This window comes from Patagioenas fasciata, chromosome 2, assembly GCF_037038585.1.
Source record: "Patagioenas fasciata isolate bPatFas1 chromosome 2, bPatFas1.hap1, whole genome shotgun sequence".
Classification (NCBI taxonomy): domain Eukaryota; kingdom Metazoa; phylum Chordata; class Aves; order Columbiformes; family Columbidae; genus Patagioenas; species Patagioenas fasciata.
The window spans coordinates 134,664,051-134,688,310 of record NC_092521.1 but is presented as its reverse complement, the minus strand read 5'-3'; the positions used below and the strand labels follow the sequence as shown (position 1 = coordinate 134,688,310).

The following is a 24,260-nucleotide window of genomic DNA, read 5'->3' as shown; positions in this document are numbered from 1 at the left end:
CACAGAAGTTTTTTCATATTAAGAGAGCCTGAAACATCAGAAGAGGTATGTAGTATTCTGAACAATGGCAGGCAGTGTTAGCGCATCATTGTTAATCCTTTCTAACATCATCTTAGGCTATGGGCCACCAACTGCCCAATATGGTGTTTCTGAACATGAAATATGAGAATAAATCTTGATACTTTAGAGATGTGTTGTAGGAATCAATTAACACAATTAAAGTCTACTGAGGACAATTAGTACTACAAATGCTAAGTATCTTTGTTATTAATGCCAAAAGGTAAGAGTTTGTGAACTCTCAGCTTTCAATTAAAAATGCAAATATAAATTTTAAAAAGTGTACAGAGGAATGGGTTTATTTTAAATAAAAATTAAAGTTTTTAAGGCCTAGGCTGGAGCTCCTCAAGGAGAGACAGGACAATGCCTGCAATGTCCTTTTGCTTAGAAACATGTATCACATACACAGTTGACAAGAACTGTGAGAAGCAGACGTGGATGGAGTGAACCACGCTCTTGGCAGATTCTGCATCACAGCTGGTCTTAAATCCATTCATATTTATGACTGTGATGAACACCTTGACAATGGGAACCAGGAAAGAGGTTCCATGGATCAGGTTTTGTGCAACATTATCCTGATGGCATAGGATAAAGACAACCTCAAAGAGACCTAGAAGCAGAGAAATGCAAGATATGGGAAACTAGATAATGAATCTGAATAATTACATGCAATGTTTTGCTTAAGTAACACAGAATGAGAAAATATCTATCACAATAGCTTGGTCAGCAAAAGCAGCAGCAGGCTGGAGATGAGGGTCTCCAATCAGGTTAACAGGGTTGCTCTTGAGCAGGAAAGAGACCATAAAAGGGATCTTCTCCCCTTCTCAAATGATAGAGCCCCACCACCACCTCCTCAAGTTCTGAAATGCCGGAGGAGAACCTGAATTAGGCTAGGGTTACCTTAGAGGCCCTACTTGCACAGGGCTGGTGAGAGAACTTTTGACCTTGAAAAAGGAAGAAAGTGAACACGAAGCTGTAGAAGCAGCAACCATGCTTGGGAAGGACAGAAGGTCCATTTCAGAGTGAGTGCTTTCGTGTCAGATCTTGTCCTGTTGCTGCCTAACTGCAGCGGAACAAAATCTAAAAGCAAGTTAGGAGACCGGCCAAAAAGGAAGGCTTCATTTAAGACTTTGTGAATAATGTAACACATTTACAGACAGCACAGAACAAGGAAGATGTATAGAGTTCTAATGCAGTAAGTTTGTTCGTATAAGGCTACCATAGTATGACATCCCAATGTAAAACATGGCCTGCCTGCAGCAGTGAGTGGGGCTCGGAGTCAATGCAAAGCTGCTGAGAACTGATATGGGTCTCAGTAGCAGCCCAGTGGCCCTGCTGGCAGGTTAGAGCTCAAATTCATACCCACTTCTAGAACCACCAAAACAAGAAATTATTGCTCTCAAGGAATTCTTTACTGTCCCTTTTCTGGAGATCAGTAGTTCCCTCATTTTAAACAAACAAACAAACAAACAAACAAACAAATAATCACAGGAGCCCTTCCTAATCCACTGCAGTGGAGAGTCATTTGTTACAGGGGGTAGTCCACATACTTTGTTTTGGCAAAAATGCAGGGGTGGTCAGCACCAACTTTCAGGGAAGAAAGCAGCAGCAGTATCATTGTGAACTGATCCAGACGGACCTCAAAAAAGATACTCTGTCCCTCATCTTACATTTAGATTCAGGTTAGTGCAAGCTACCAGCTATTTATTTGAAATTAATTAAAAACAAAAGAAATTCTGCATTATTAAAAAAACCCATTTCAGCTACACTCCGATTCTCAAGCATTTTTAGAAGTTTAAAAGACAGAAGTGTTTAATTAGGATGCCTCAGCAATACGTAAGAATGAATAATTTACAAAGAACTTGACTTGAGCCCAGTGAAAGGGTGCCACAACTTAACAATCCGTATTTGTTATTTCTAATGAGTACCCTCATTTTGCACTTCAGTTCCAGTGGTTGTAAACGGGCTATAGAGACAGCAGACAACAGCGGGAAGCGTTTTACAGTATGTGCAGTCTCACGTCTTGGTTGTTTCACAGCATTTTTGAGGTTGGTTATACTTGAACAGCAACTAACAGCTTTGATTTTAATTACAGGCTATAAAAGTAGCAATAAGCAGAAATATTTACAAGTGATGAGATTCCCCTTAAATTGCTTGATATTAGAAGAGTGCCACTATTCTTGGTCTTAGCCTTCTATCTCTCTCCTCTCCACTTCTTGTCATTTTTCTGTTTGTTTCTAAAATGCTGGCATATGGATGGTACTGGCTTTTCTAGACCATCAGGACTTACAAGACAGAACCAAATTAAACCTGTGGTTAATTATAAGTAGGGAAGCGTAAGGTGCATTCTGACATACTTAAAAATACATTTTCCACAATTTTTCATATACTACACTTGATAGATTTCTGAAAAAGAACAACAAAACCAAACAAGCAAAAACTCACAACATAAAACCAAACACACCACAACTTCTTAGATGAAGGTGCTAAAGGATTTAAGTAAAAATATGTCTAAAATAATAATAACATATGAAGTTGTATGAAATATTATTTCCTATGCTAATTTCTTATGAGATGGCAGTCATGCCCACTTTCCCCATGATGATCCACATATATTTCCTTAAATTTTATTTACCATCTTTCACTGACCGTGTTTTCCAGCATTTTGCCAGCAAGTGGTACTTTTAAGATAAAAAGTCTGAGAAACTCATTCAAGTATGTCTTTTTTACATGATAAAATATAGAGCACACAAAGCAGGAAAACACTGTTATAAAGTTTATGCCATAAAATTGCCCTTTTGACATAAAAAGGCTGGTCAAGACTTGAACTCTACTTTCAAAGTTTTCATCAAGTCTTGGCCACAAAACTTGGAGTTTGCAGGCATTGAAGCCTTTTCATAACTCACACTTTCTTCTACAGAAAATACATACAGAGTAAACAACCACTGAACTCAATTTCATTATTTTATTCTATGCATTTAATTGTGAAAAGGTAGAATAATTAAATGCCTGTAAAAAGTGAAGAGCTGGAGGAAGAATGTGAAAATAAATTACTGTGTTGATAACTTAAGTCAAGAAAATTTAAAATTTCCATTTAAATGTATCCAATCTTTTCTAAGCTTTATTGTATACTGGTTTTGAGAACACATCATAAAATACGTCAAAAACATTCAAATCTTGTACTGTAGTCACTCCAAAATGACAAGGATTTACATGGAACATCACATGAAAGATAAATCTGGAAATGACCAATGGCAAATGGAAGGATTACATTTGGAGAAATTACATCATCAGCATTTGCAGTTTTCTAGTTTTCTGTACTCAAAAATACAAAAACATGTCAACAGCAGATAAACAAGGTGGCTGCAGGAGCTGGCAGTCCCCCAGCTCCTGCTTCACGCTGTCATTCTCAGGCACACGGACTCACCCAGCTGCTCGTCAGCCTCTGGGGAAGAGAGCAAGGTAGTTTGAACATATTTTCACTTCATGTGCTGTGGAAAGACTGCTGCATAAATATCCCTTTGGAAAGACTTACAGCCTTTCCTAGAGTAGAAGATGGAGCTTCTATTAACAGATTCTTTATGGATGAAATTTATGAGCTGCATTTTGTAGTTACCAACATACAGATATCAAGAAAAGTACCACATATACCTGACTGCCCAACAAAACTGAAAGCCTGCACATACAAACAGTGAATCAAAAGGACAAACAGTTCTTATTTTGACTTAGGACCAGCACCTTGATGTCCCTCATTATAGCGATCTTCTAAAGTAGAAAACTTGCACTAATTTAGAGAATAATATAGTTGTTGTTAAAACTGTTCCTACATTGTGCCCAGTGAGACAATTGAAAGGTTGTTCTCTAGAGTGATTTTACATCACCTGTTAGGCAGACAAACAGTGAAGGTGATAATTGCTTCAAGTCAGTAACCAAACGATAAAATAAAATACTGCCACCAAGCAAGCAAGTTCTCCTGTAACACTCCAGTATCATTTGCATCACCTAGAGAAATGATTTTATGAACAGATCACTTAACATGCTGAATAGGCATCAGACTTTTAAAGGTGAAAATCAAGAAATACAGAGAGCAGTACAACACATGCCTCAGTCACCTGGTGTTGTATTCTGTGTCTTCAAATTGGTAAATTTAAATGCTTTTAGAGCTGCATGCCAGTTTATTTAGGAAGCCCACACATCAAAATCCAAATAATTTATATTTGTGTCAAGTACAAAAAAGTTATTGCATTACTTAAAGATTCTGATCTCTCTCTTTCACTCCTTTCAGCATCATTAGGTTTTTCAGCAAAGATTTTGAAAGTGGGGCAAATGCGGAGCCACATGCCAGGCTCTGAATAGCATCCAGCGAAAGCTGATTGTGTCTTCATGCTTCCCAAAACACCCACCTTAAAGTGCAGTTCATTTAGACTGACCTGGAACCGCATTAAACTTTCACACTTCACGTTTTGCTTTCACCTAAGCGATAGCATACCCAGCCATACAAATTCTGACTTATCGCAGACCTATTCAAAAACTAAAGATCCTTCCCAAAGATGGGATGTAAATTTGCCTTTACTCCCTATGGTGTCCAGCAACTCATTTTGAAAAGTCTGTAATTTGTTCTGTGGGTTGTTTATACAATTCCAGCATAGAGTGCTTTAAAGTAATTAGAGCTTCCAGTAAAGGCTGCAATGCACTGTTTTTGCTGCCTTGTACAGAGGGATCTGATTTTGTATTTATTTTGCCTGTGGGCTCCACAAACTGCTCAAACAGAGCTCACATCTCCCGTTGCCAGTTCACACAATCACAGCTCCATCTCTCTCTGTCTTCTTTACCCCATTCCCTGTGCCCAGAATACTTCTCCAGAGCTAGGCAAGGATGTGGAAAAAGCACAAAGCATTAGTTAAAACCAGCAGCTTAACCACGGTATACAGCAAATTTAAGAGGCTTAAACTCACCACCGAGTGCAGGAATTGTCAAGTTGGACATTCTGCCTTAAGCATGAGAAAGTAAATACATGTGACAAATGCATTTCTTCCCATGTGAATGTAATGATTCTCAGATAATTTATCTAAATTAAGTCACACATTAGTTATGTCTGAACAGAGCAGAACAATAATTAACATTTTGTACCCAGTCAACCACTGGCCTTTTTATATTCAGAACCAACTCCAGGGATGCTGCAGGCCTGACTTTTCTTCAGCTGAGCAAGCAGCAATATACTATATGAACAACATCCACTTAGAGTAATCAGCCTTCATGTCCACATGCACGGAAACAGGATCTTTCACAGGTAGCAAATTAAATAAATAGTGTGAACACAAACAGTTCAAATTGGGTTTCCACAATTTATCCAAAACTACTAAGCAACCTTCTGTTCGCCTGTAATGCATTGAATCAGGACTTGTTCACCAGAGGTAACAAAAATAAATAAATATCAGAAAAGCTGGTTTTCACAATCATTTCAGAGTACTCTGAAATACAAAAGTCTGCAGAAATATCAGTACCTTTGTAACAGAAATAAAATATTCTTTATAAAGGAAGGTACATCTTCCTTACCCCACACTTTGTAACATAACTTCATTTCACACCAGCTAAATAAGCAAATACCTTGCAAAGGACACTTAGACCTCAAATAAAGCTATCCCTAAAAAAAAGAGAGAACGAAGGCTTGTTCTTCTCAGACTCCAGCTTAACAACATGAATTCTACTGACTAATACTCAATTGTGGCAGTTGCAGCCTGATGCTGCAAGGCTGAAGGACAATTACAGGTCACTGTCTATGCAATTACACTGGCCCCATGACAGAGCATACTTGGATGCCAAGGCAGAAGCCGCCCAACCCTGAGTCACCGCACAGTCCACACAGATCTGGACATTTCACTCCAGACCTGCATCACTTGGGCTTTCTGAGCTGGCCACTATACTCAGATCCTTCACTATGCCACCTGCCTGAGAGGCTCAGGTGGCCACAGCCTTCCCCTCTGCCAAATACACCTTCAGCTGCTGGGCTCCATTTGTCAAGCTGAGAACTTCTGCAGCACCTTCCATGCCAAAACCTACAATTCTCACTGGTCATAAAGCTGCTTTATTTCCAACACCTACACAAAGTATATACACATTTATTTACATGCTTTCTATCTACAGTGATGCTATCACCTGGTTCAACTGCTAATGATCCTTTATTAATCAAGTCTTACTGTGCAGATTTATTTTTTCTATGACAACACCATTGTGTTTTAAATGCATACATTGTATCTAGTATGTTGTGATCATACTTCTGGGCTGTAAGTTAAAATATGATGCATAGTCATAGTCATAGTTGAATTTATCATCCCAACAGCACAGCTGGAGCATCCCTCACACAGGCAGACATCCAGGCAAAAGACACCGTTAGTGGTTTCTTATTCTTCACAAGCCACTATTAAAAGGGCCTCTAGTTCATAGCTAAAGATCCCACTTCAGAAGCGTTCCTCAAATTTTGTGCTGCTAGTCATGAATTAACCAAGTCTGAACATGCTAACAAGATAAATCCCAAAATATTCAAATCTGCCTGAATGCATGTACATAACCTGTGGCTTGACCAACTGAACTTTGCAGAGGTTATTTATATCCTCTTCCATTATGACTTCATGAAAAGAAGAAAACAGTGATAGTCATGTACAGTGAATTGCATTTTAGTCTTAATGGGTGTTTTCAAAACCTTTAAAGTTTCTATTTCAAAGAGAGGTAAGACAACACTGGCAGGAATAAAATTAAATACATTTAAAAATAAGATCTTAGCCTGGTTATGTTCTACAGAACCCCGAAACCTGTTTATGATTTGAAAATGTTTTGCTGCTTCTGCTTTGAGAGTTACATGTGTTATACAAAGCCCAATATCAGATTTTAAGTGCAGAAATGCAAAGCTGTAAGAAATCCTTATCGCTCATTTCTTTCCTCCTTATATTTCTCTAAAGCCTCTATAGTCACTGTCCTCTATGTCTTTCAGCCATACTGTCCTCTGTACTTCCCACCTCCATACAGAGGTGGTGACTCCTGATGCCTGCTGCTGCTGTCCTACCAACACATCCGCTTATACTAAAGTACAGCTCATTTCAGAGGTATCATTTTTACATACTGACAATTTGAAAGATACTCAGTATTTAAGAATGTTATGTGTTTCTTCTTTCCATAAATACTTCTGTGATATTGTTAAAAAAAAAACCAAACAAACAAAGAAACCACAACTTCCATCTGAAATAGGACTGCAAGAAGAAAAACTTAAGAGCACAGCCAAACCCAGTGAGATCTTGCAGGCATTTCTGGTGCTGAAAAAAAAGCCTCCAATGAAAAATGAAGTTTCTTGTGTCTTGAAGAAAACATCTCAATTTTGCCAAGTGAAATTTAATGATACAGTGTAAAGCTACTTCATTGGCAAGCGAAGTGTTTATTCCCCCCCCCCACTTTTCATTTCAAGGGCCAGCTTCATTTGTTTGTTATTGCAGCTGTTACAGTTCATTACAGTCGTTGCTTTCTTTAGCTCAGTGTTTGGGCATTTTCTTTCTTGTAGCGTCACTTCTTTATTTAAATGAAACGCGCATTATTTTTCAACGTGATACAGTAGGTCATGGCAATTGTTGCTGGTAGAAGTAATATACACCACCCTTGAAAAGAGACCAAGTCATCCCCTATAACATAAATTTATTTAGCTCTGTGCATACCGTCAAGGTATATGCTTATTAGAACAGGATGTGCAATTTCTGTAAACTTGAAAAAAATAAAGACAGCCTTTTTTCATGCTAGATCATAAGTCTACCTGATGAAGATTATAAGAAGAGTCTGAGAAAAGCGCAAATGTTTTATAACTACTCAGGATAAGGACTGACACACTTTTCCTCTAAAGCATCTGGTACCAGCCAGTGCCAGAGACAGTCAGAGCAGCACAGAGGACACCTATCGTGGCAGCCCCTGCACCTGGGTCACCAGCACTCCTTCACCACAGAGTTTGCGAATACAGGGCAGATTGAAATCTCACAACTTGCAGGAGCAGATAATGAATCATGCCCTTAACAGCTGTTCCTTAGCTATCACCACCTCTGAATTAATGGTTTCTCTCAGATTTCCTCGATAACTGTATGGCATTGGGGAAAAAAAATATTAAGAAGTTACATATAAACTGCAGTTTGGCCAGGCGGAACAAACAGCATTCTAGACTCGGTGTCTAAGTGAAAGCATGAGTCATGCTCTGAGGGAAGAATAATTTTGCACTTTCAAGAAATTTGGAATTTCTGGTCATGGGATGACTTTGAAGAGTGAGGGAGTTCACTTGCCTGCTTTCAACTACCCCCCACCAGGATTTGGCCTGTAAGGAAAGAAACCTTGTCTTTAAATTAGATACATCCAAGCATTTCTCTGGAAAATTGCCCAAGACAGCTTCTGTACAAGAACCTGTGCTGCACAGAGCCAAGAGGATTTAACTAGAACAGTAAACTCCCCATATTCCCTACAGTCAGCCAGCCACAGTCCTCCCTTGCTCACTGCTCATCTTCATTTTCTTCTCTTAAATACATCTTCCAACAACAACGAGTGAAATAAAAAGTGAAATAAAAATAAAAATGCATGCTGTCAAGGACTGGTTTGGTAAGAAAACCAGACCAAGAAGTCTATCAACATTTCAGACACAGATGTGTACACTTCTATAGTGGGTCATACAGCAAAAATACAGCATGTGCAAGAGATTCTCCAGGCTCAGGGGTCTGCTGTAGAAAAATCTCTCACTTTTATTTACATTTTCATTAATTTATATTTACTAAATTAAAAAAGAAAAGTGAACCATTGTATTCATTAATATATTTCCCAAACTATAACACTACAGATCATAAACCCCAAGTTTAACTAGCACTGACTTAAGAGTCTATGGTAGTTACTCCTTGTAAAATGTATTATTGGAAGGAAATGACTGATTGTTATTTAGAGCATGGCAATTTGAACTTTTGCATATTTTGTGTCCTGTTGTCTTTCCCATTAAAAGAACAGAATGGAAGAAGACAGGACAGCTGTGTCCTCTGTTTCTCAGAGGACGGGTGGATTCTGTCACCCCAGATGAGGACAGAACATCAGCAAAACTGAAACTGTGGCCATTACGGACAGCCTGAAGGACCAGCAAAAAATAATCTTGTCAAAATGTTTAGCTTTGAAATTTTATTCCTAAAGTTATGCTTACACTCCCTGACAATAGTCTAGTAAACATTAATTAAATTGAAAAAGTAAATCAAAGCTGCATATGCTTAAATTGAAGGTTTTAACGGGTCTCTAACCATCGTTTTAGGAAGAGTTGTTAATCACTCACTTGGAATCAAGGCTGCTCTGGAAAGTTAATGTGAATTTCTATGTAGCGACATCTTCCTCAGAAAATATATGCTGCCTAGTCTCAAGTGTTGTATATTGCTCACTCAAAACGGGGAAGACAAATGGGAACTGAAAAAAATGCTTATTTGTCACCTAATAAATTGACAAAATACCAACAAACTATGCAAGGGAACAGCTTTTACGCTTCTGAAGTACAATCAGAAATAAATCAGTACACAGGTACAATTGTATATTTCTGGTTTGGTAAATTAGTTCTAGGAATGTTGCACATTTTAAAATTTGAATTTTAAAAATTACTTTTTCAGTATATTAACCATTTTCCATGGAAATGCAGTTTCCCACAGATCACACACAGAATATCTTAGTTACCATTCCAAGAGCAATAAAGAGTGTCAAGCTAAGAATCTGAATTAGAAATAGGTGAGGCTATATAAATTATTACTTTATTAAGCAAATAGGTACAGCTGTCTGTGAATATACTTTGTTTTGCTAAGCTAAATTCACTACCAAATATCCACATACAGTTCATTAGGTTTTAATGAGAATCATTCTTTCCATATCTTCATAAAAAGCAAATGTACAGAAAGATTAAAGTCAACTAAAAAAAAAAAAAATTCTTCTGGATTTAAGGGCCACTTCTGTAGTTTTCCAGTATCATGTTAATTTACATGACCACAGAGATATGTAGCATGTTTCCTCTTTATGGGCAGAGAACACAGTCTGCTCTGTTTATATTTTTACATCCCATTTCATTACAACACACTAAATTTAGTCAGAAGTTTACTAGCTATAAAAGCCATCTACAGGCATAGAAAATTTGCAAATTTATACTACCCTCATGACAAGTCAAAGTCCACTGAACCTTTTGGTTCTGAATTTTGCAGCCCGTTCTCCCTCCATACAGTGGAGAACCCAGTTTCCTCCAGAGTCCCAAAGCTCGAGCCAAACGATGAATGTTTTTTCCTCTTCGCCAAACCAATCGTTTCCTTTCAAAAGCTGCTGAGCCTGACGCTGGAAGGTATGGCAGGTAAAACTACAAACTAGCTTATCTTAGGGTACCTTTTACCTCGCCAACCACTTGTTAATATCATTTCGTCCAGTGACAACAAAAATAAAATCAGCAGGTAGGGATTGGTGGATCATTAAAGTGTTAAAAACTGCATTAACGAACAGTTTCAACCTTTAGAAGCAGAGTGGCTGCCCACTAAAAGATGCCGTTAAAATCACACATAAAGGGACAGGCCACTTTTGAAGTCCCCCTTATCCTTCTCAACAGCTACACCAGATTCTCTTGATGCCTCTCAAGCAGAAACACACTCGGCTTTTTCCCTGACGCCACAGCAAGCACTGCTGTCTCTGACTATGACTGGAGCTGACAGCATCTACCTTTTAGCTAACCTATGAGCCCCCAAGAATTAAAGTTATTTCATTTTGTAGCACCTGGCAGATTGTTAGCAGTTCCAAACACTTGCTGCGCTACAGAAGGACAATTTTCTACTATCAACATTTTCATTAATCCCTTAGTATTAGGCTTCTAAAGTAGAATAATAATTGAAATTTCTTTGATTTTTCTGAAAGCATGACTCCTACTGTTTAAAATAAGCTACTATTTGCAGTGCATTCAAACACACTCGTGGACAGTTGGTTTAAGGTACTGGGAGTAAAAAAACTCCTGGGGATAAACATACACATTGACAAAACTTGGGAGGGTGGGGGGGAAGAAGGAAAATTTTTGGTACATTGTAAGGTAAGGCATATGAAATCTGGTATTAGATCAAGAGCTTGTCCTTTTCTTTAGTGACTTGCCATTCTCTAAAAATACAGCAGCAGAACCCATGTCTCCTCCAGGAAATATGGAAGCACAGAAGTCACCTGGACAGAAGGGAAGACCACTGAAAGGTACAGTAGAACATCTTGCTGCATTGAAGTCTTCTTAAAGCTTTTCAAAATCATTTTATACTGTATCACTCTGATGCTCATTATTGTGTCTGCAGGCTACCAGGCAGCATGTTTTACTCCCTACCAGATAAGACCTTGCCTGGTTTTCTGCCAGAGTCTTAATGTTCTTTCAACATAACTTCAGCTGACAGGAAAATATATTTTTGTTCTCAAAAGTTCTCGCTGTGGTTTTGTAACTAAAAAGCATGTGTCTCCACAGTAGACATTTTCTTTTGTTAAGTGTGTGGCACACGCATAAAGTCAGTAAGCTATAAAAACCTCATTAAACAAATATTGCAAACGTTACATTTTCATAAATACATTCCTGTTTATTAATCAATGCTGATAATTATCCTTGGTCAGGTTTGACCTTTTTTTATCCTTCATATATATGCTTTGACAAAATGTGCAACAAAAAAAAAAAAAAATTCACAACAGATTACATGCTTGGACCAACATGTGAGGATAAAACAAGATTAAAACATGTTACTATAGAAGCACATTGATTGCAGACTTTACACAGCTGGCTTTAAAAAATTACTTTTATCATTTTATTCAGTCTATAAAGTAAACTTTATTTCTCCTTGAAACATACCTACTTCAATAATCCTTATATTTTTCTACTTAGTGTAGGAAGCTTCTTCAAACCTAAAGGAACAATGTATTTTTCGTTTCTTCTTCAAATATCTCTTGCTACAAGAACTTATGAATTAAAATAAAGATATGACCTTTTCCCAAAAGCAAATGGGCGTATAAGGCATTTAAACTAGGAGTCAGCAAGTGAGCGGTCACTATAGGCCAAAAGCATACCTTATTCACTACTACACATGCCAGGATTGGAGATTCAGTCCCACATCCTCATTACCATGTTCCTAAAGGAGTCCACCAACAACCGCAACCTTCTCTTCCCCTCCATGCAATTAGCTTGCAGGCAAAACTTCTGCTGTTGCACTACTGGAAAGCAAGGGGCCCTGAAGCTTTACAACAGTGGCTCTGCATAAATAAATTTCTAAGGCCACCCTTGAAATGTGACAAATATTCTGGTTTCTGATGTATTCAAAGCATTACTTTCATTCTTCACCTGGTGCACAAATAAGCAACTTATCATGTTTTACATAAACAAAGACAGGAAAAAGTTACCCAGTCTTTCTAAAAAGATGATAAAACTGATGGAAACACATGTTCAAACATATACTGAAAGACAGAGATGGTATCTTAGAGCTACTTTTAAAATGAGGTGCAAGTTTCCATGGCTTCTCCAAGCACAAGACTGATTTATAGTTCACAACCTCCAGATGAAAATGTGTGCTTCTGCTCAGCCAGAGGGTGATGAAAACATTTTCAGTGACAAGAATCTGGGCTATCTGTATCACTGTCTGGAAGCAAAATGCAGAATCTCGCTTTGTAAAATCCTCCTTGCAATGCCAGTAAGAAGGCAATTTGTTTCTTTTGCCAAAATGAAGGCAGACAAACCTGATTGTTTCTGGAACGGTGAGACACACAGCAGTTGCTACTTTTCTCCGCATATAAGCATAAGGAATCAAAAGTTTGAGTAACAGGAGACAGGATTCACGATCCTCTCTTATAAGTCACTTTTGGCTATGCTAATTGCCTGTTTCAAGCACTTAAATTCATAGTGTCTCCCAAGGTAGGAAGCAGTAACTATTAAAAATATCTGAATTTTCATGTCTGAGATATACTGCATCACTACTGCAGGGGAACTGTCTGTGCCCTTGACAGTGCAGGACCAAGGAATTCACAACCTTTTCACATCACTTCAAACCCAACATCAGCCTGACATACATCTGACATTTATAAGTGACAATTTGCCCTAAAAGATGCATTTAAGCTACAACTGGTTTACAAGGCTGTATAGACGGAACTGTGCATGTACATTTGATCCACCTTTTCATAATTTCACAAACATTTGATTTCTACTGACACAAATTCTAGAAATTACTTTTTCTGTAATGATACTAAATTAGCAGTCCAGCTGTTTCAAACAGTTCTTCTGTCTGATCAGGTATTACCTGTTTAAGATCAAAGTACGTATGACTAAAACTAAAAAATACAAATTATGCTCTTAGGAGGTAAAATTATCCTGCTTCTTCACCCCTCCACTTCCATAGATAACATCCATGACGCACAAAGTTATAGTTTATTTTAGTCAAACGGTAACAAAATTAATTTGTTTCAACAGCAACTAGTAAGACAGCAGGTTAACAAACATCCCTTTCCTCCTTTTCTCCAATTTAGCTTTTTGCAGGAACATCTGCCTATGCTACTAGCCATCAGGTACATTAGCGCAAGTATCCATAACTAAATCCACAAGAAACGCTTCTGAATTCATCTGAGAGAAATAGCTTCAGTTCATAGACATGCACTTGTTCACAAAGAAAAGCTAGGGTTGTGCACATTGGTTATTTTTTGCATTTGTGAGTACAAGCAGGCTAAAAATTACTTCCTTTTCCTTTGAAGGAAGCACTACATGACATTTTAGCACAGATTTTAGTTCTGTACAAAGAGTTTCTCATGTAAGACAGTTAGTAAAGAGCCAGCAGACAATGTTGAATTGTCAATATTCTTAACATTTCTGTCAATATACAGCTTACAAAGTAAAATTAAATACCTTCCACAAGATTTACTATGTCAGTGCTCCAAGTAAAAGAAAAAACAAAAATTCAACGTACTTAATATTTCCACTGAAGAACAAAGCTTGGAATTTTAAGTTGGCAAAACTGAGAGGAAATGCCAACAAAAGAATACACAGGGCTTCCATTAAGTTTCTTAAATGAAATTTATGAGGATAAGGAATGAGGATCACTTCTTTCACTGAATTTTACTGCATTCAAAAAAGCATTAATGAATTCCTCTAAAGGCTCAGCAGCATATGGAAACTGATTCTCTAACAGCCATAGATTCAGTTTTTGACTTTGTGAAAATGAATTCAGATAACTTCATTTCAAGGTGAAGTCACTTCGAGCATTAAGTACGGTTTCTTTCCTTTTTCAAAGGCATAGAAGTATACATTGCAATTACATCATGTCTTAGTGTGAGATTTAATATAACTTAAACGTGTTACAAAGTATTAATGCATTCTAAGTTGCAATCCTGTTGGCATATGTTCTATGTCAGTATGAAAACAACAATATTGTTGAGATTAATGTGAGTTCTCATTGTGGCCTTCTGCTACAGCTGTTAGAAGAGCAATGAAAATTTCCTATCTAGTAACTGTTCATAGTATGCTAGTTTCATATCCCTGTAGACCTACCACCCTTCCTTTCACCAGCTATCAAAATTTTCAATAGCAAATATTCTCGCCCTGGAAAGGATCAGCAAAGTGAGGTTTCCTGCACAATTCCACATGAAGCCATGAACATACCTGTTCCACAGCAGCCAGCTCTGCAAATAAAATAGCCACACATTGGACACAGGGGTGGGACAGCTCTGTGCTCATTTCTGCCAAGTACACTGAAACTGAAAGTCATTTGACAATCACAACAACACTGCTTTGCTACTTAAACATAAAACTTCCCAACATAATCAGCTAACTATTTTGTAATAATATTTGACAAACTCTGTTGTATGCATAGGTAAAAGAATCCTATAGCAACTGGGCACCTCCTAGAGAGAGCCTGTTGCAGCAGTATGGCAGTACCTACCAACACAAACTAAACAAGTAGAAGTATTTTCCACTCCTTGCTCTCCTCCTCAGTCTTCTTCAGCTTCTAGTTTGTAGAAACTGAAAACACACATCAGTGTTAATGTACTTGATAGCAGCCACACTAGCAAAAATTCAACCCTTGTGCCTGCTACATAATTCAGTTTTCATGACACATCTCCAGCTTCCCTGAGGAAAGTCAGTCCTACTGGGCAATAAACAGCTGGCAATACCTTCTACACAATCACAATAGAAACAGAGAGATTTAACCTAAAAGAATTCATCAAGCTTAAAGCAGTGACTAAGCCTACACAAACACAGATGCAAATATGGGAAATTATTGCAGAATAGCAGTGCTATATTCTGCTTTACATGTAAAAGATTCATGTGAGCCTGTTAACACTAAATTCAAAACATTAGTTCATATACAATTGCAGGACTGTAAGAACTGCACAGTTCAGAACATCCAACCTTCCACAACCACAAGCAAATATGTAAGTTGCATGTAAGACTTACAATATCTTACCTGTCCTATGTGCCCTATAATACTAATTTAATACCTACAGGTTAAAAAGGCCAAGAAAATATTTTTTAAAAACGCTACAGTGCAGCATAAGCAACTAGCCAGAAAGCTCAAGTGCATTATCACCATCTGTACCTCAAAACAGAAATTTTTAAGTATTCAGGATACACTGTGGGTACATTTACATGCTAGTGGAGAAGGTAAAACACCACAAGTGCCATGACTGGCAATAAGACTTAGGATAGAAGTTCCTCCTAATGATAAAATTCATAATCCACGAACACTCAGGCAAAAAACACACCCACCAGCTACTCAATAAGTTTTTCAATATCACCGGTAACATAATCTCAACCTTGCTAAAGTCCTGTCTTTGGCTGCAGTCTGTGGAGAGCATTTCATAATGAGACACAAACCACAAGGAGTCCAATGGCAGGGTTGCAGGACTTCTGTGTACAACAGAGTCCCTTCCTGGCATGGTAGGTAACCAGTGGAAACCCAAAAGCCTAAGATTAAAGGGAGCCTAAACACAGTGCAACCCAACAAATAGTATTTTTTCCAGTTACCTCAAGCTCTGAGGTATTTTTGAACAAGTATCTTCATCTCAGCAGAATATATGGTTACATTTCCACAACTTCAGGTTTACCTAGTCTATTTCTTTGTTACATCCTTCAATTCTTTTTCTAGACATAAAGTTAAGCACAATGTGTCATCCTCAAAGTCCTTGCTCTATGCCAGCTATACTACAGTCATCTCCCATTGTCCATTGATGGAGTGATTCTTCACAGCAAGAAGCTTCTTAGACAGCTTCTTTTATCATGTCCCCTCTAGGATGAAACGGGCTCCAGATCAATTTGATTTCTGCTTTCCTGTAGAGAGGGCACCACAACCATGATATAAGGAAGACTGACTTACAGTGAGTGGGTAGTCTCTCAGTGCTAACTAGGAAGAATCCAAATCTCCTCCTCTTTTACAGCAGTGAGAGTCTGAGCAATTCCATGAGGCAAGATGTGGCAAGCTCACATGAGTCTGGTGTCAGTTCTGAAAAACAAATTTAAAAAGAAAAAAAAAAATCAGATGAAAAATAAGACTTCATGCTGCATTGTCCTTCCATACCTGGGAAGCACAAGGGAGGTAAAGAATACAATATATTAATGTTTGGAAAGTTTACTACCTTTTTTGTGGGTTCCCCTGCTCGTTCCCTGCCTCTCCCCAGTCTTTCCCTAAAACACAGCATGTACAACTACATCTTCCTCTCCTGAAAGATGTGTTAGAAGTTCAGGTTAGTAACATTCTCCTATGTTAGTAAGCAACAAAGTTTTAGCCTATTAACACACTAACAGAGCAATGTATTTTGTGACAGAAATCTTTCTTGCCCCAAAAATTCTGCACAAGTGTGTAACTCTGAGGGTGTGGGGAACCCAATCAAACATCTTGTCAGCACAAAAAAAAAAAAAAGCAAAACCACAAAGAATGAAGAAGCCTGCATAGAAAGAGATGCCAGTGCATACTACTCTTTGACAAACTTGTATCACTATTCAATTGTTGCTTGAAGCAACCAACATGCAGTTTTGACATTTGGTCAAAAGCACTTTTTCTGACGACAATCCAATTTAACAGTCTTAGAAGCCTGCAGGACTTCTCCGTACAACATGAATGCTACCAATTGTAAAATCATAGAACAGCTTGAGTTGGGAGGGACCATCAAAGCTCACCTAGTCCAACCCCTCTGAGCAGGGACATCTTTAACCAGACCAGGTTGCTCAGAGCCCCATCCAGCCCAGCCTTGGATGTCTCCAGGGATGGTGCAAAGAGAAGTGGATTATAACAAAGCTTAATATGCTCAATTTGAGCTAAAAAGGCTCTATAGTTTAGCCTCTATATTCACAGACTGCACGGTTCTTCATTCCAACTATTAGATTTGCATTTCTGTTGCACTGAGTCAGTTCCCATATCAGCCTGACAATCTTTCCAGAAGTCTGTAATCAGCACCAGATGAGCCAGTGTCTTGGTACCACATGTAATTTACTGTTTATAAAAACTAGCACATCATTAAGCTTCTCCCAGTGGTCCGAGGCTTTCCTGATCTTTGAGATCAAAATGAGAAACAAAGAATTCCTCTAACTATTTGCACCCTAGATTCAAAACTGTTACCCACTGTGTATTTTGCAGGTTTTATTTTAAATAATAGCTTCAGCAGTTATAATGTAACATTTTTATTTGTTATTATTTCTATATGCTGTCAACAGACCACACAGCTTCATGTCAGTAACAGAACTAAATTCTTCTGAATTTCTTTGATTATTGAGATTACTTCCCTTATTTAGTATTATTCTTAAAGTGTTAGCATATTTTCCAAGGAAAAAGGAAATATTTTTCCCTGTTTTCAACTCAGTTTTAAGCAATACTTTTGCCTTCACTTATCAGTTATCTGCAGTTAATAACTCATAATTTCATGTTTACACTCAACTGCTTGCTGCTTCTACTTGTTACATTCCTGAAAATACCATCACCACCAGCTGGTTTGGAGTCTAAACATCTGTGATCTAATTTTAGGAATGGATTTTTTTAAATGTATGAACTTGTGTATTTTTAATGATAATCCAAATATTAAGGGTGGAAGCTTTTAAAACTAGAGTAAGAAATAACACCTGATGTGTTAACTTTGATATTTTATATTAATCTAAGGTTCCTTCATTTGTGCTGTCTTTTAAGATTAGAGACCCAAAATAGCTACTAAAGTAAGAGCCTATTGACATTTTTAGCCTGTAGGAGCATGCAGTGGGCAGACACAGCTGAAGTAATAACATATTTGAGTGATGAACCAGCTTTACCATTTTATTACTCAGACTTTCCCAAATCTATGGCTGGCATTTTTCCCAGTAACTCAGGAATTAAGCTGTTCTACATTTAAAACTTCCAACTAATCATATACTAAAAGCTTCTTGTGGTTAAGGCAACAAAATCACCTTATGATACACCTTTGAAAAAATGAATTAAAAAAACTAGCTTTGAAAAATAGTGCCTTCAATTCTTTGTGTTATTTACATGAACAATGCAAGAGAAGTGCTGATTGATTTATAACTTTTTTTTTGTGCCTGTGAAATAAAATGTAATCCACACTTGTACAGACATACTTGCAAACAGATACTAAAAAAATTCTGGAGCCTGATGCATTGGAATAGAAGGATAAGTTGAACAATAAACATCTCACAGTTGGTGACTACAGCTCATAGGAGATTCATAAAGGGATGCTCATTTAATGCAGAACACAGGAAATTAATTATTTGGTACCCACGGAAAAAAAAAGAACATGCAATAATTGACCTTTTTAACAACTCTACAGCAATTCATTAAGCTGTTTTGTACTGTATTATTCCCAAAGAAGCTACACATTTCTAAGTATTTCTGGAAGAAGCTACCAGGAGTGTAACCAATACCTAATCTGGCAATAGAGTGTAATTTTGTATAAATCTGCAGCAAGCAGAACTGGGCCCCTGGGAAGAACCAGACAATTTTCTCCCTTCTCAAAGTTAGCCTTTAATTGCTGCTGCAGCTCCTACTAAAACCAGTTGCAACACAACTATGCAGTGGAATGGGAGTGAAAAATTAATCCAGTAAATAACCAAACAGGAAAAAAAACCAGATTTTTTAGCCACACAGTTTTCTGAACCAGTTCACTGCATGAATGTGCTACCAGGATATTGGAGATGAAATGAGCAAATCAGGCAGCTGCAGAAAGAAGGGTAGAGCTGAACTGCTCCTTTTGGAAGTAAGACAGGATTATACTGGTTTGCACTGAAAACTGAAACAGGTACACAGTGACAGGGAAACAGTAAGAAAGCAAGTGACTTGCTTGAAACAACCTGCAACACACGTGCCTTCTAAAAGTCAGAGTTTGATGCATGTGAGTGAAAGTTGTCAGTAATGTCAAGTCTGATCAAAAGAAAACATTTAAAAACCCCTATAGTTTGCATGATGGATAAGCTAGTTACAAGTGTCATTATATAGTGCTAGCTTTAATTGCTCCAAGCTAAATATAGCTTTCAGAATTTAATAGCTCCCCCTCAGCTTTTATGTCTTGCAAGGAGAGAAAAATCTTCTCGTCAGAAAAAGCACACAGGCACACACAGTTGCATGTTACCACAGAGAAGCAGGCAGCAAACCAGTGAGATGGTTGTTTGAGGCTCCAACATTCGTTCAGAACTCCTATTTTCAAGAGACCAATTGCTTTCCTATCCCACCACTCTGATTCCAGTTGCAACAGGTGACAAAAGCACACATACCTGCACCTTTTTCAAACTAAGCCATTTCATTGCTTTATTAGCAGAGTGTACTGAATCTTGCTTAGCCCATGTTTCCAGTCAAGTCATTCCCTTCACCAGTAAGCTGCCCTGGTACCCAAATGCTTGTCCCTGTGCCACCCAGCGAGGCACCACAGGGGAGGAAGAGGAGCAGTGAGTCTCCTGCACACACATGCAGCCTGAGCCTTCCCTGCCACCCTTCTAATGTCACAACATACAAGAAGGGGTCCAAAATCTGCTATGGCAGCACCCTGATAAAGGCAAACAAGTTCTCTCTTCTGCCTTCTTATATACAATAAGGATTTCAGAAAGTTTTAATTAAGAGTTTCACATAGCAGGCTTCAGTTTCCCTCTCTGAGCTGATAAAGGCTTGCAGGCAGAAAATTTGGCTGACAGCTAGAAATGTTGTTCTACAGATTCAGCGCTTGTGTTCACCTTCATTTTAGAGGTCATTACATAATTGAAGTGCCTCCAATTTTTCTACAAGTCAGGGAGTTAAATTAAAAAAACAAAACAAAACAAAAAAACAAAAAGCACAAACCACCACCACAAAACCCAAGCCACTGCTACAATGACAGACTTTTTACTTTCCCTCTAGCCATGACTGCAAACCCCTTTCTCTCCACCCTCAAACCATCACCTGGCTTTTGCCCCCTACCACTTGAATTACTGAATGTGACATTGAGGCTAAAGAGACAGACCAGCTAAGACCCGAGGTTTGCCTGTGTTAGAGCTGTGTGTGCACTGTCAGGAGCACCAGCTAGAGGTCTGCCAGAAAGTACCTACTACACCAAGTAAGACCAAGAGTAATGCCACAGCTTTTCTCTGTCTTCTGACCTACTGTTTTCTGAGGTGCAGACCAGGCTGGATAAAACAAGTTAAAGGAAATACGTCTTTTTTTTGTTTAAGACAGATCTGCCCTGGAACATCCATGCTGTACCACGAGCTGAGCTGCCAGAGAACAGACAAGCTCCCCACTGTCAGTGCAGGTGTTAGACAGACCGCATGGATCCACTTCTGATAAGGCACAAAAATCATGACACTCATTGCCATTGAAATTTTTCCTTCTGAACACACCAAAATGCAGATAAACAGCATCAAAAACAGGGTTCAACACCAGAGGCACTTTGTATATTACATGTGTCCCTCTTACAGGAGGCATTTTTGTTTTTAAAAAAACCACAACAGCCTAGATGGTAGAGATGAATTAAAAAAAAAAATACACAACATCATGCATCCGCTACAGATAAATACACTGTCAATGCTTTGTGTTCACTGTCGTGAATCAGAGCTGAGTGACCCAGAGCTCTAGTTCGGTTGTCCCGCTCTGCGGCAGCGGCACCAGACACAGGCAGCTGCCAGGTGTGGCTGCACTGGTCTTGAGCATCAAACCACCTCTCACACTCTCCCCACGTCTAAATCCATCATGTAAGGTGCAGTCAGTAGGGACATACCGCATGCTGTCCTTTAAGAAATTAGTAGCGACAAAACTCACACAAGCAGAAGGATGGAGGAACAGTGGAGATCAGCCAAAGCCACCCCAGCATTAGTCTGACAAAGCAAGCGTGCGGCTACAGTAGCATTACATGACTGTCCACTAAATCTGGATCTGGGGATCAGCAGGAAAAAAAAGATACCAGAAAAAGATTATTTGTTTTCTTGCCACCAGTAATACTGGAGAGATTTTACTCTCCTATCCAAATCTGGAGCACCTACGTAAGTATAACCCTGTCTTCTTTTCCTCTTAGTGTCACACAGAAACCCACCAAAAAAGGCAAAAAAAAAAGCACATCAGTCACCTCAGGTCAAGACTGTTAAGATCAAACTGTTCACAAAACTTCCATGGAAGCATTAATTAAAAAGCAATTATGTTAAAGCAACAACATCCATCAGAGTAAATATATACCATCCTTCAGGATAAATACAGACCATCCTGCAGAAGCTGCAGCCCATTCACAGTAAGTTTTCAATCTTCTCTGATTGAGAATTTTTTCCCCGCAAAAAAAAAAAAAAAAAAAAGAAATAGATGTGGCCAGTTATGATGTCTACAGATTCCAGAATCTATTTATTTACCAGATGCTTTTCTCTACATCCAGTGACCTGCAAAATTGCCCCAGCTGTAGTAATAACTGCTGAAAAACTCCAGCAACAGCTACTACTTTATCTGTGACTTTATGGGGAAATTATATATAAACATTTTCAGTTAAATATATATTAACTGAAATGCAACTTGATTTTTTTTTTGTTTTGACATAGATATAAATGAAGTCACATTTAAGTGAACGCTTTCAGAATCTGATCAAATGTTCCACATATATTGGCCTTTCCTCTTCCTCCTTGCACTTTAGGTATTTCCCTGCTGATCTGAAACTATTAATATGTTCTTCCTGGGTGTTCAAGATTACTTAAGTTACGGTCAAAGAACAGAGATGGGGTGCAGAATCTAAAGAATATTTATATGGTGGGACTTCAAACAATTGACCCCCCCAAAAAAAAAAAGAAAAAAAGAGATGGGTGAAACAGAGTATTCAGACTCATTCATGAGACAAGGACACTCTAGGACAATGTGACACACCCAAGAAGGGATCTAAAGATCAAAATGAGAAGTGAAAGTTGCCGGGCACCCACGCAATCTCCACATCTAACCTCACTGCACTCGCAAGGAAAATGAGGATGTGGCCAAGAAGTACTCTTATCTGTGATTTTCTGATAAAGGACTGAAAGTCCTAACACAGATGAGAACACGGATCAAGCAGATAAGTAATCTGCCCTAGCAAACAGGCATGACCAGATAAAACATTTTGAAGTAAGAGTACGAGGTCTATACTACAAGACAGATGAATTTGAATTAGGTATTAAACACAAGGCTAGATTCATAGGGACAGAGTTTTACTGGCTAAAACACATATTGAAACGTACATGCTATTTATTCATAAAAGCCAGTCGAGGTGGGGTGTTCCATATTTACACCACTTAGAACTGTGACAGATAAAAAAACCCAAACACACCACTTCAAAAGAATGAATGGAATCTGTCTGGGTCCAAAAAAAGCCTTTTTTTTAAAAAAAAAAAAAAAAAAAAAAAAAAAAAGAGTGCTGAGAGTCTGCAGTAGGTTTCAAGAACCAGCTTTGGTAGGAGATTTTACTTCATTCTCTGACTCGAGTAACAAGTAAAAGGAACTAGTTTAAGTAGCCAGGTAGATTGAGGAATTCAGACTCTCTAAATTGATAATGCTGACCTGCTGTTTCATTAAATGTGCAGAAACTAATCTGGAAATGCCTCATGGGATGCAGTGTTCTGTAGACAACTTGCAAGATGAAACAGGCATAACTATTATAGATAAACAGCTTCCCCGGTTCTCCTAAACAGCCAGGGAAGGAGTTTATCAACATAGGAGGTACAACTTCTTTAAAGTGTGGAATAAAGCTAAAACTCTCAAAAAAAAAAATTATAAAGATATTAAACAAAGTTCTTCAACAACACATTGAAACTAAGTGAAGAAGTAACTTGGCAGTGAAAATTTCTTAGTAAAGAAACAAAGACAGGATGTCTACTATGAAACAAGCCTTGGAACTACCACAACCAGCATGGAATCACAAGTAACAGCTTCCTGAGCATGAGCTGAGGAAACGAGATACTGCTACAGATTTCTGAAAGAAAACATGGATTAAGCTGTAACTATATCTGCAAATAAAACTTTCGTACATTCCCAAGTTATTGTACCAACTTGTCCTCTAGCCAACATAAACATTTAAAAACCACAATCTATACTTTTTAAGCAGGCAAAAAAACAAACCAAAGCAAAACCCCAAACACAAAGAAAGATACACAAACCAGTGGGAGGTACTTCATGATGTCAGGAGAGCAGACATAATACCCATCTTTAGAGTTGGAAGTGAGGAGAGAAGAGGGAAAAGAAAATCAGCCCTACCACCATCAGGAACATGCAAGATTCCAGATTAAGTCAGAGAGTCAGAAGGAAATACCAAAGTTAATGGTAACAGTTAACTTTCTTTCAAAAACTTAAAGACAAGGCAAATATGTAGATCTCACCTGGACCTTACAACAGCTGCATTAAAAAAAATTAATACAGCTGGCAATGATCTTATTTAGTAGAAGAATTGCAAAGTGACTAAGTAACTGGCCATGAAAGATATCAGGCTGGACACAGACCAGCAGAAGAGGTTGCCAAAAATTATCTTGGGGCTAGTTCTATTTAACAGTCCTACTAGTGGCAAGGGAATTGAGGTGCCTAATAAAAATTGCTGCTAACAAATAGAGGCACCTCTAATGCACCAAATGACTAGAACGCCAGTAGAGAGGAACCACATGAACAAAAGCAGTGACAAGGAATGCAGCTCATCAGCCCTGAAGGCAAGGTCAGGACCTCAGAAGTAAGAAACGCAGTTCTGCTATGACAGCTGGAAGCAAC

General features: G+C 38.3%; 1 protein-coding gene across 8 annotated transcripts in view; it reads right to left on the bottom strand.

Annotated features, from left to right (window-relative positions):
- Nucleotides 1–24,260, bottom strand: part of OSBPL3 (oxysterol binding protein like 3) — a 92,613-nt gene that overhangs the window by 57,141 nt on the left and 11,212 nt on the right. For 6 of the 8 annotated variants that reach the window (XM_071805025.1, XM_071805024.1, XM_071805030.1 and 3 more), the window contains exon 2: nucleotides 16,440–16,565. The exons of 1 other annotated variant lie outside the window; for it this stretch is intronic. The gene's annotated coding sequence lies outside the window, so the exon portion shown is untranslated. Of the gene's footprint in view, nucleotides 1–15,005; nucleotides 15,086–16,439; nucleotides 16,566–24,260 lie in introns of all 8 variants that reach the window. One more of the 8 variants, XM_071805027.1, reaches the window with a different exon arrangement.